General features: G+C 39.1%; 1 long non-coding RNA gene across 1 annotated transcript; it reads left to right on the top strand.

Annotated features, from left to right (window-relative positions):
- Positions 1-7,528: 7,528 nt before the first annotated feature.
- Positions 7,529-9,356, top strand: LOC135231734 (uncharacterized). Its single transcript, XR_010322483.1, has 2 exons — positions 7,529-7,658; positions 9,243-9,356. It is a non-coding gene; the product is annotated as an uncharacterized LOC135231734 (long non-coding RNA).
- Positions 9,357-9,993: the final 637 nt, after the last annotated feature.

The following is a 9,993-nucleotide window of genomic DNA, read 5'->3' as shown; positions in this document are numbered from 1 at the left end:
ATTTAAAATTTTCCTTTTGGATAATATCCTGTTTGTACTGTATATAAGCTGATCAAAACTGTAACATGAAGAGCTAATCTCATTGGAGGAATATCCTGTGTTTGGGAAAAGTTTTTGGACTCAAGAAAACTTTTTAACTCTAACTGAGCTATTGATCAGATTTTTTAAAATAATATTTTAGAATTTTTGGTGAAAGTTTACAAAGCTAGGTAGGTTCCCAGTTGGCAATTTCTGCACAAGTCGTTGAGTGACATAAGTTATATTAAGCATAGTGTGTCACATTCTCTTTCTTTGTGTTTTGTTTGTTCCATTTTCAGTAGCATGTTTCCTTGCCTCCTCATCTTCTTATCTTTGCCTTTGAGTACTTGTTGACCTTCAGGTCTCCTACTGATTGTGGTTAAGTAGAGCACCCATCTTACAGGTAATGTCCTTAACTCTGTGTGCCACTCTGCTATTTTGCTAAAAGGTGATCCCAGAGCACAGACTCAGTTCTAAGTTTAAAGAGTATCTCAGGGCAATAGTCTCAGGGAGTCCTCTGCTCTCTTCTGTTCCACTTTGTCTGACTTTTAATTAAGAATTTGAGCACTGCTCTACATTTTTCTCCCACTCTATCTGGGACCCCAGTCAGAACAGTCAGTGGTGGTAGCCAGGAACAAGTTAGTTTTTCTGGTCTCGGGATAGATGTATTTCTGGCTCCTATAGACTTTTTTCTTCTCTGACCCATTGGTTAACATTTTACTGTTTGCTCCAGGCAAGTAGAGACCCGCAGATATGTTTTAGATGGCAGCTCACAAGCTTTCAAGATCCCAGATGCTACTCACTTCACTAGGATGTCGATCATGTTTTTTGTGAGCTATGTTACACCAATTGGCTGAGTTGTCCCATGAGACAATGATCCTAAGTTTTCAAATCCAGAAAGTCAATCTTGGAAGGTGTTTGGTTATGTCTGTGAAGGATCTGTGTTTGTGTCTTCAATGTATATAGGTGTCTGCACCCACATATTTGTATTTACATGTAGTGTTTAAGTTTTCGACTGCTAACCAAAAGGTCAGGTATTCAAATCCACCAGCTGCTCCTTGGGAATCCTATGGGGTAGTTCTATTCTGCCCATAGGGTTACTCCGAGTCAGAATAGACTGTTCGGCAACGGGTTTTTTGGAGGGTATATAGCCAGCAGTGGGATTGCTAGATCATCGGGTAGATCTATTTCCAATTTTGTGAAAGCACCATACTGTTTTCTTTGGTTGTTGTACCATTTTATAATCACATCAACAAAGGATCAGTGTTCTGACCTCCGCACCTCCAGGCAACATTTGTTTTTATCTGCTTTTTTTTTTTCTATCAGTACCATGTCAGTTGGGGTAAATGGTTATCTCATAGTTTTGATTTTTGTCTCTCTAATGGTTAATGATCATGAATGTCTTTTTGTAAGTTTGTTAGCTGCTTGGATGTTCTCTTTGGTGAAGATTCTGTTCATGTTCTTTGCCCATTTTGTGATTGGGTTGTTTGTCTTTTTGTTGTTGAGTTGTTGCAATTATTTTTAGATTTTAGGGATTAGACTCTTATGTTGATCGGGTTTTTATATTGACATGTCTCACAGTGTGTAAATGGGAATCCATCAAAGTACTATATGCATAACATATAAATTAAGTGTACATGGTAATTTCTGCAAAACTTAATCCTTCAAAGGAAGGGAAACCTCAATAATTCATTACTATTCTTTGTTAAATACCTGCTTTGTTCCTGGCATTGTGCTGATTATGTTCACCTACATTATCTCATTGAAATCTCAGAAGCCTAAAACATAGCAAGTGATGGTATTGTTGTCATTTGTTCCTGTGGAGTGGTTCTGACGTAGTGTCACCTTATGTATAACATTGTCTGAAGACATATTTTCCAACTACCAATGCTTCTTCTTTGTTTCCTACTTTCACATTTCAATCACCAATAATTATCAATGCATCCTGATTGCATTTTCAATTAATTTCCGACTGTAGAAGTTGGTAGAAATCTTCAATTTCTTTACCTTTGGCCTTAGCGGGTGGTATATAAATTTGAATAACAGTCACATTAACTGGTCTTCCTTGTAGACATATGCATACTATCCTATCACTGACGGTGTTGTACTTCAGGGTAGCTCTTCAAATGTTCTTTTTTGATAATGAATGCAACACCGTTCTTCTTCAAGTTGTCTTTCCCAGCATAGTAGACTATGTGTTTGTCTGATTCAAAATGGCCAATACCAGTCCATTTCAGCTTACCAATGCCTAGGTTATCGATGTTTATGCATTCCACTTCATTATTGATGATTTCCAATTTTCCTGGATTCTTCATGTTCCACATTCCGATTGTTAATCAATGTTTGGAGCTATTTCTTCTCATTTTGAGCCATACCACACCAGCAAATGTAGGTCCCAAAAGCTTGACTCCATCCACATCATTAAGGTCGACTCTGCTTTGAGGTGGCAACTCTTCCCCTGTCATCATTTGAGTGCTTTCCAACCCAGGGGGCCTCATCTTCCGGCCCTATAACAGACAATGTTCCAAAGCTATCCATAAGGTTTTCACTGGCTAATTCTTTTTAGAATTAAACTGCTGGGCCCTTCTTCCTGCTCTGTCTAAGTCTGGAAACTCAGCTGAAACCTGTTCCCCATGGGTGACCCTGCTGGTATTTGAACACCAGTGGCATAGCTTCCAGCTTCACAGCATAACGGAAGCCCCCACAGCATGACAGACTGACAGATGTGTGGGCCAGTAGGGGTTGGAACCAGACAATTTGTTTCTAGTCTAGGTTCCTCCAAATTGTCTAGTAGGGGGTGGAACAAGACAATTTGGAGGAACGTAACCTAGAAACAAAGAATGGTCTTTCACCTCTTTTCTGTTCTCTGTGGCTGGTCTGGAAACTCTGGTGGAGTAGTGATTAAGTGCTATGGTTGCCAACCAAAAGTTGGCAGTTCGAGTCCACCAATCACTCTTTGGAAACCCTATGGGGCATTTCTACTCTGTTCTATAGGAAGTATGAGTTGGAATCGACTCGACGGCCATGAGTTTGTTTGTTTATGGCTAGTTTTTCTCCATGTCAGCTTAAATTATGAATTGGGTCTCCGGGTGGCCATGTGAGCTTCATGAACTTTAAGGTAAGAATTTTGGATGTAGAATGGACCAGTGGTTTCAGACCGTACCTCTTCAGTGGTGAGGACGCAATGCCTGCTGAACAAGCCATGACAAGAATATGAAATGGAAACTCCTCTAGAAAATTTGCTCTGACTTCTCTGAGTTTCAGGTGATTAGATAACATCTACATGTGAACATAGTGTTTATTTAAAAACTAGGCAATCTTCTGGATACCTTTATTCATCTTCAGCAGTCACTCTTAACTACTTTAGGAATTTTTCTGGGTTTTGTCTCTATGAAATCATATTGGTATTTCTAATTCATCAAGTTTAAATGTAATCTATACAATTACTGATAGGATAGATGAGGATTCAACTTTCTTGCACATTTCCTTTCCTCTCCTTCCATTTTCTGATTGCAGTCATTACACAATATAGGTAAACCAGTACTCACTCATCGATTCAGGTATTGATTGAATGACTCAGGAGATTGTTAAAGAGAGAAACTGAGGGCAAGAGAAATTGATAGATTCCTGTAAGTACATGGGAAAATTTACAAAGATGATTGACCAACGTAGAATGCACCCAAGAACACACAAAAGGAATAAGGAGACACAGTGATTATCAAATTGTGCAAGTCCCTTTATATGACATGATTTCTGTAGATCATAAAGTTGCTTAAATTTTACTGTGTACAAAAATTTAACTTTTCCCAGTTTACATTGGCTTTTGTTCTTTTCCATGAGAAACAACGCTTGGAATTTCTGAAGTAGCTAAGCTGTCTTTTTTATTTGAAACTTCCTGACAACACCTGAGAATTTGTGCAAAAGAACAGAGGCTGACCAGGCTACAAACACCACCTGGTGGCCAATATCAACTAACCTCAGGAAGGCCAGGGAGCATGGTTCAAATTAATCATGCTAAGGTTAGCCTTTTTGCTTAAATTTCTTTTGTATTTCCTCTCTCTTCTCTTTAAAAACTTGCTTTATCTGGCCTAAGATACGTCTCCCTATTTGTCTAAACAGAGAGGATTCCCTGTGTGCACACAGATTAATTGATTGAATAAACACCATATGCTTTCTTTGTGCTACTGTTACTATTTTTTGTTGGGCTGTCTGAAAGTGTTATTTGCCATAAAAAGGAGAATTATAACATAGAACACAGTTTTAGGCTCCTTCAGCCTGTTCTTCAAGCCAGTCTCACAGACAGACTAGTTTGACAGTCTTACCAGATGAACTTCAACTTGAATAAAGTTTATTGTGAGTCACCTATAAAACTGGATGTGGGTCACCTTCTGTTTTGTTTTTCTCCTGAGAGCTTAGCTTTGATCCAGAGACAGTTTTCTCTCTGGTTTTCCACTTGTGAGAGGAAACAGACTGTCAGATCTGCTTTTGAAAGTGGCCAACCATAAAGAGAAACTCTGGTGGCATAGTGGTTAAGTGCTATGGCTGCTAACCAAAAGGTCGGCAGTTCAAATCCACCAGGCATTCTTTGGAAACTCTATGGGGCAGTTCTACTCTGTCCTATAGGGTCTATATGAGTTGGAATCAATTCAAGAGCAATGGGTTTTTTTTTTCTTTTTTTTTTTTTTTTGAACTATAAAGATGTGGCCCTAGGAAAAAGATGCATGAGTCTCACATTCCTACCAAACTTGCCAGCTCTCATAGAGTCATTTAAGTCTCAGGTCTCTCCTATTTCTGGAAAAGTTCTGCTTTTACATGTTATCTCATTTCTAATTCTTGTACCTATCTTTCTAAATGGTATAATTTAACCAAAGAAAATTTGGGCCTATAGTGGTTACGTTGGAGATTTTTCAAGATCAGTAAATTGGTTGATTTAAGCAGTCCACTAGATATAAGGGGATCCCTCACATCTCTAAGATATTGTGGTGCTTATTTTGATTGATTTGATGTGGCTTCTAAAAGTCAGAACAATTCCAAAAATGCCTCTGCAAAAGATTCTTTAAAAGGTGCAGAAGAGAGGGTTAAATCCCCGACTTCAGGAGAAGTGGCTTTTACTTTCTGCTCCCATATCTATATAGGTGTATGTTATGTGTGTGTCTTGTTAATCTAGTGCTGCTATAACAGAAATACAAGTGGATGGCTTTAACAAAGAGAAGTTTATTCTCCCATGATAAAAAAAAAAAAAGTAGGCTAAAATCTAAATTCAGGGTATCAGCTTCAAGGGAAGTCTTTCTCTCTCTGTCGGCCTTCCCATCAATCTTCCCCTGGACTAGGAGCATCTCTGAGCAGGAACCCCGGGTCCAAAGGACAAGCTCTGCTCCTGGCACTGCTTTCTTGGTGGTATGAGGTCCCGCTTTCTCTCTGTTCACTTCTTTCTTTTATGCCACAAGAGATTCCCTCAAAACACAATCCAATCCTATGGATTGAGTCGTGCCTCACTAACACAACTGCAGCCCATCCTCCCTCATTAACAGCATAGAGGCAGGATTTAAAACATATAGGAAAATCACACAATATCTGGAATCATGGCTCAGCGCAATTGATACACATTTTTTGGGGGGAACGTAAATCAATCCATGACAGTGTGTATATGTCATATTTTTCTACCTCTGGATGCTATTACCAAATTAGGTAATCATATCCTTTTAAGAAGTTGTATTTTTATTAATTTCAAGATAAATGACCATTTAAAAAATTGAATAGTCCCATTATTATCAGAAATTAATGAAAGTGAATTTGTCATGACAAAAAAAAATTTCAACAGCAATTATGTTTTTAGTATAACAGCTTAAACACGGCTTTCAAGCTCTTTTGGTAGATTAAATCTTGGATTTAGCCTAGATTAGGCAAGGTATACAAGATGGATTCTGTTAAAACCAGAGAGCAACTTTTGTTCTAATGTAAAATATCTAGCCATTCTAGAATGAGAAAAAAGTAAGTGTGGAACAAAGCTCTATGTTTATGAAAAGTAATAGAAGGTTTGTGGTAAAGCGATGTTCTTACATTCAAAGCTAACTAAGACTTGATATGATTTTTGGAAATCTTTAGCATCAATTAATACACAAAGCTAGAATTTGGTTTTATCTTCTCTAAAATAACTAAATTTTCCTTAATAACTGGGTTGTGCTTAGGAAGACCTTTTAAAAGCTTCTTTTTGTCTTCTATAAATCTGCTTTACCTTCTAGGCAAAGTTCCTGATCTTATGTTGACTATATCATGTCCTTGATTGCTTAAGAAAATACAAATACAAATATCATTATTATCTCTTTGGTTATGTAGATATCCTAACATTGTTTCTCTATGACCCGAGATTCTATTTAACTAAATGTCAAACATCTCAAAATCTAATCTTAAATGATATCTTTATACCTAAAACTTGTCTTTTGGCATTTCCCAAGAGATCACCAGAAAAGTCTCAACAGATTTGTTTTCTTTCTACTTGTAAACAGAGAGGTTCTAAAAATTATTAGATTTATTTGAAATGTAATGATTCACTTGGAGAGTGTCATCAAATGAGAAGAGTGCCTTACAAGATTTGGGGACTTGAAGAAGAGATGAACTAATTCAAATCTGTTGGTACTGCAGGTGAAATCTGGTGACAAGTTCTTGGCTTGGCTTCCTAGCTTTGAAGGGACTTTTACAAATTTAGTCTGCAATTTCTTATGAAAACATTCAGCTAAGCAAATTTAAGAGGCCTATACATTTTTTTTTTTATATACAATAAATTACCATTCTTGCAACATCTGTGTAAATACTTATGATCAACCTGATTGTTATGGATTAAACTGAGTCTAGCCTGGAAGAAGCTTGAGTGGCACAAGCTTTTTGTATTTGTTGCTAATCACAAGGTTGACAGTTCCAACCCACACAATGGCATAATAGAACAAAAGGCCTGGTGATCTACTCCCTTAAACATTATAGCCAAGAAAACCCTATGGAGTAGTTGTACTTTTGTAACACGTGGGGTTGTCATGAGACAGTAGCTGACTGGGCAGCAGCTAACAACAATATTTGGTCTGGAATGCAATGTGGAAGGTAAACCACCTTGCTCTTATTTTGTGTTCAGGTCTGCATTTTGCCATAGTCAAGGTACATATGCATTTCTCTGAACTTCATTTTTTTATGAGCTTCAAATACCTTTACTCCCATCATATGTTAGAGAAGTACTGCTGTGATGTATGGAATTTGAGGCCAGTGTGATCCAGAGTCAGTAAACGATACTCACAAACACTTTGGCTGAGTAAGGCAGATATGTTTCTCCATTTTAAAGCTGGTTCAATTGAGATAGAAGAAGCCATGAAAAGAATGTTGTTGCCTTGGCTGGCCATGAAAGTGAGCAGAACCAGAAATGCTGGTAGGAGCCAGGGTCATGACTGCCTTCTGGCAAGGCATGTACACCCTCCACCTGAACTCTCATTGGCTGTCCCTCCTAGCCTGGGTTTATAAAGCAGCAATTCTGAGTGTGTGAGACACCTTCAGGCTCTATTCTGCCTTCTGCTTCTCCTTGGTGTTGGGTTCTGAGATGGATAAGCGCTGCCTACTGCTGCTACTGGGCCTCTCCTTGCTGTTGGGCTTCTTGCAAGGTAAGCTTCTGGGGTCATAATAAGGGATAGTGGGGGTTGGGTATAGGTTTGCAGAACCCACACAGGCAGCTGTGGATTGTTGTTCCATGGGGAAGTGAGAAATGAGGTGCAAGAATGGTCCTGACCTTCCCTTTAGAGGTAGTCTTCACAGCCCGCATGCTACCCCCACTTGTTTTCCTCCTCCTAGGCCTCCACTCTTCTTTACTTTCTCCTTCACTTTTGGCCCCAAAATGCTCCTCTTCATTTCTTCCTCCTTTCTTCCCTGTTTTACTTCAGGCTCAACTTACCTCCCACACTAATATTGTCCTAGTGAAGTCACTGGACCAACACTCCAATCTGATATGTAAAAGAAATAACATTTATTGAAAGAACGAAGTGTAGTAGAGCATGCATCCAGTTTGGCCGTAATGGTATGCTCTGCCTTACAGGAAAAATAAAGACATTTAACAAATCCAGTGAGTACAGATCACAGTTTCACATGAAAGCAATCGCAAGATAGGAGGTGAGATTTACAAGGGTAGCAATTAACTGTAAAATTTTCTTTATATCACAATCTAGGGTAATGCTAATCTCTCATACCTGATACTATTTAACGAAGGCAATTCTTCTAAAATGAATAATATAAACAATTTTGTCATGGAAGTTTAATGATACGTTTACAGCTGGGCCAACTTAACTGGAATCTTTGGATACGGGGTGACGTTACTTAGGAACATGTAAATAAACTCTGCTTATTTAGCTGAAAGGAAAACAGAGATAAGGTCCAGATATTTGCTGAGGAAGTTCTTCTGAGGTACTTAAAACAATGTGTATATTTATAGGCTTTAGTTTTGCTTTAACAGCTCAATGAAGTTTTTTCTATGACCAGCTACAGGAAATCTCTTAACGAACACAGCTGAGGTTTGTTTTTCAAACAGCAAACTTTAACAGAAGCCTAATGGTTTTCAGGAGTGTAAAGTAAAACCTTCAGTTTAATTTCAGAATGGAGTGCTTCACTTTAGTCCTGAAATCCCCTGAAATAGACCTACCGCCACCTCAAAATTTAAAAGTTCCTCACATAGTATTAATTCACGATACTCTCAAATTCCTCAAGCTTCCTTTCTGAGAGCTGTAAATTTGAGCTGAAAGGGATCTAAGAAAGTTCTTTGTGTGTGAAGAGGACAGATAACTAGGGTTGTTCTGAAATGACTGCGAGAAGGATTCCAGGGTCACAGCACGTGAGGCCTGGGGGAGCTGCAATGTAGGCCTTAATTTTCTCCCTCCTGGAAAACAGTCCATTTCAGGAAGCCTGAGTACTTGTGAATATAGAAATTCTGTCTTGCTTAGGCACAAGCCTTGCCCCACAGGGAAAGGTGCCTCCTCTCCACAAAGGCCCTTGGTGCAGGTCCCCCAAAGATGCAGGAGAGGCTCCACTGATTGAAGCCAACCACAGAGAAATGAAATCACTCTTTTAGCACAATAACCAACACCAATGCGTGTGGAGACCTGACCATCATTCATACTAGATGTGGTATGAACAATGTGGGCGTGGTGGTGGGCACCATCTTCTGAAAGAGCCTCATTATGCTGTTTTGGGCATTCCAGCTCTACGTTGTCACCAGTGCTTTCGTGTCAGACCTGATGGGAGTTGCCAACATCGAAGAGCCATCTGCACAGCCAAGGAAAATGAGGAGTGCCTTCAGAGGAAGTACTATAATGGTAGGTGGTAAAAGAGAAGCCCTCTTGTCCTGACCCTTTCCAAATTTTCAAGAGATGGTTCTCTCAGCAGCCCTGGGAGCTTGAGCAGAGAGTGAGAGAGAGTCTTTTTCCCGCTAAAGAATTGGGACAGGGCCCTGTGGTTCTGGTGCAGTGTTGCCACTGACTCTTAAAGGGACCAGTATACCTAAAAGGAGAAAAAGGATTTGCTAAAGGATCTCCGGGCCCTTGGGTTCTCCCTCCCACCACCTGTGGAGCTCTGTCCTTTTTTAGATTCTAGCCTCCTTCATTTGCTTTGCTCCTCCTTTCTGTATAATTTATTTTAAATTTGTTGAGGCTTATTTTATGGCCACTGGTATGGATTGAAATATGTCCCCCCAGTATAAAAAATATACATATATAAATCCTAACCTCTATGCCTGTGGTTATAATCCCATTTGAGAATTGGTTGTCTTTGTTTTGTTAATGAGCCAGGGTGTAGGGTATGTCTTGAGTCGTTCTCTAATGGAAGAAATTAGAAAAACAAGCAAGATGCTATTAGATTTTAAGGGATGACAGGAATTGGGCTGTAAATATTCCACTGGGGCATATTTGTGGTTGGGCTTTCAGGTAACCATGGCTCAGTAGGAAGGATTTAGGG

Source organism: Loxodonta africana, chromosome 7, assembly GCF_030014295.1.
Source record: "Loxodonta africana isolate mLoxAfr1 chromosome 7, mLoxAfr1.hap2, whole genome shotgun sequence".
Taxonomy (NCBI): Eukaryota; Metazoa; Chordata; class Mammalia; order Proboscidea; family Elephantidae; genus Loxodonta; species Loxodonta africana.
This window is presented reverse-complemented; position numbering and strand designations above follow the sequence as displayed.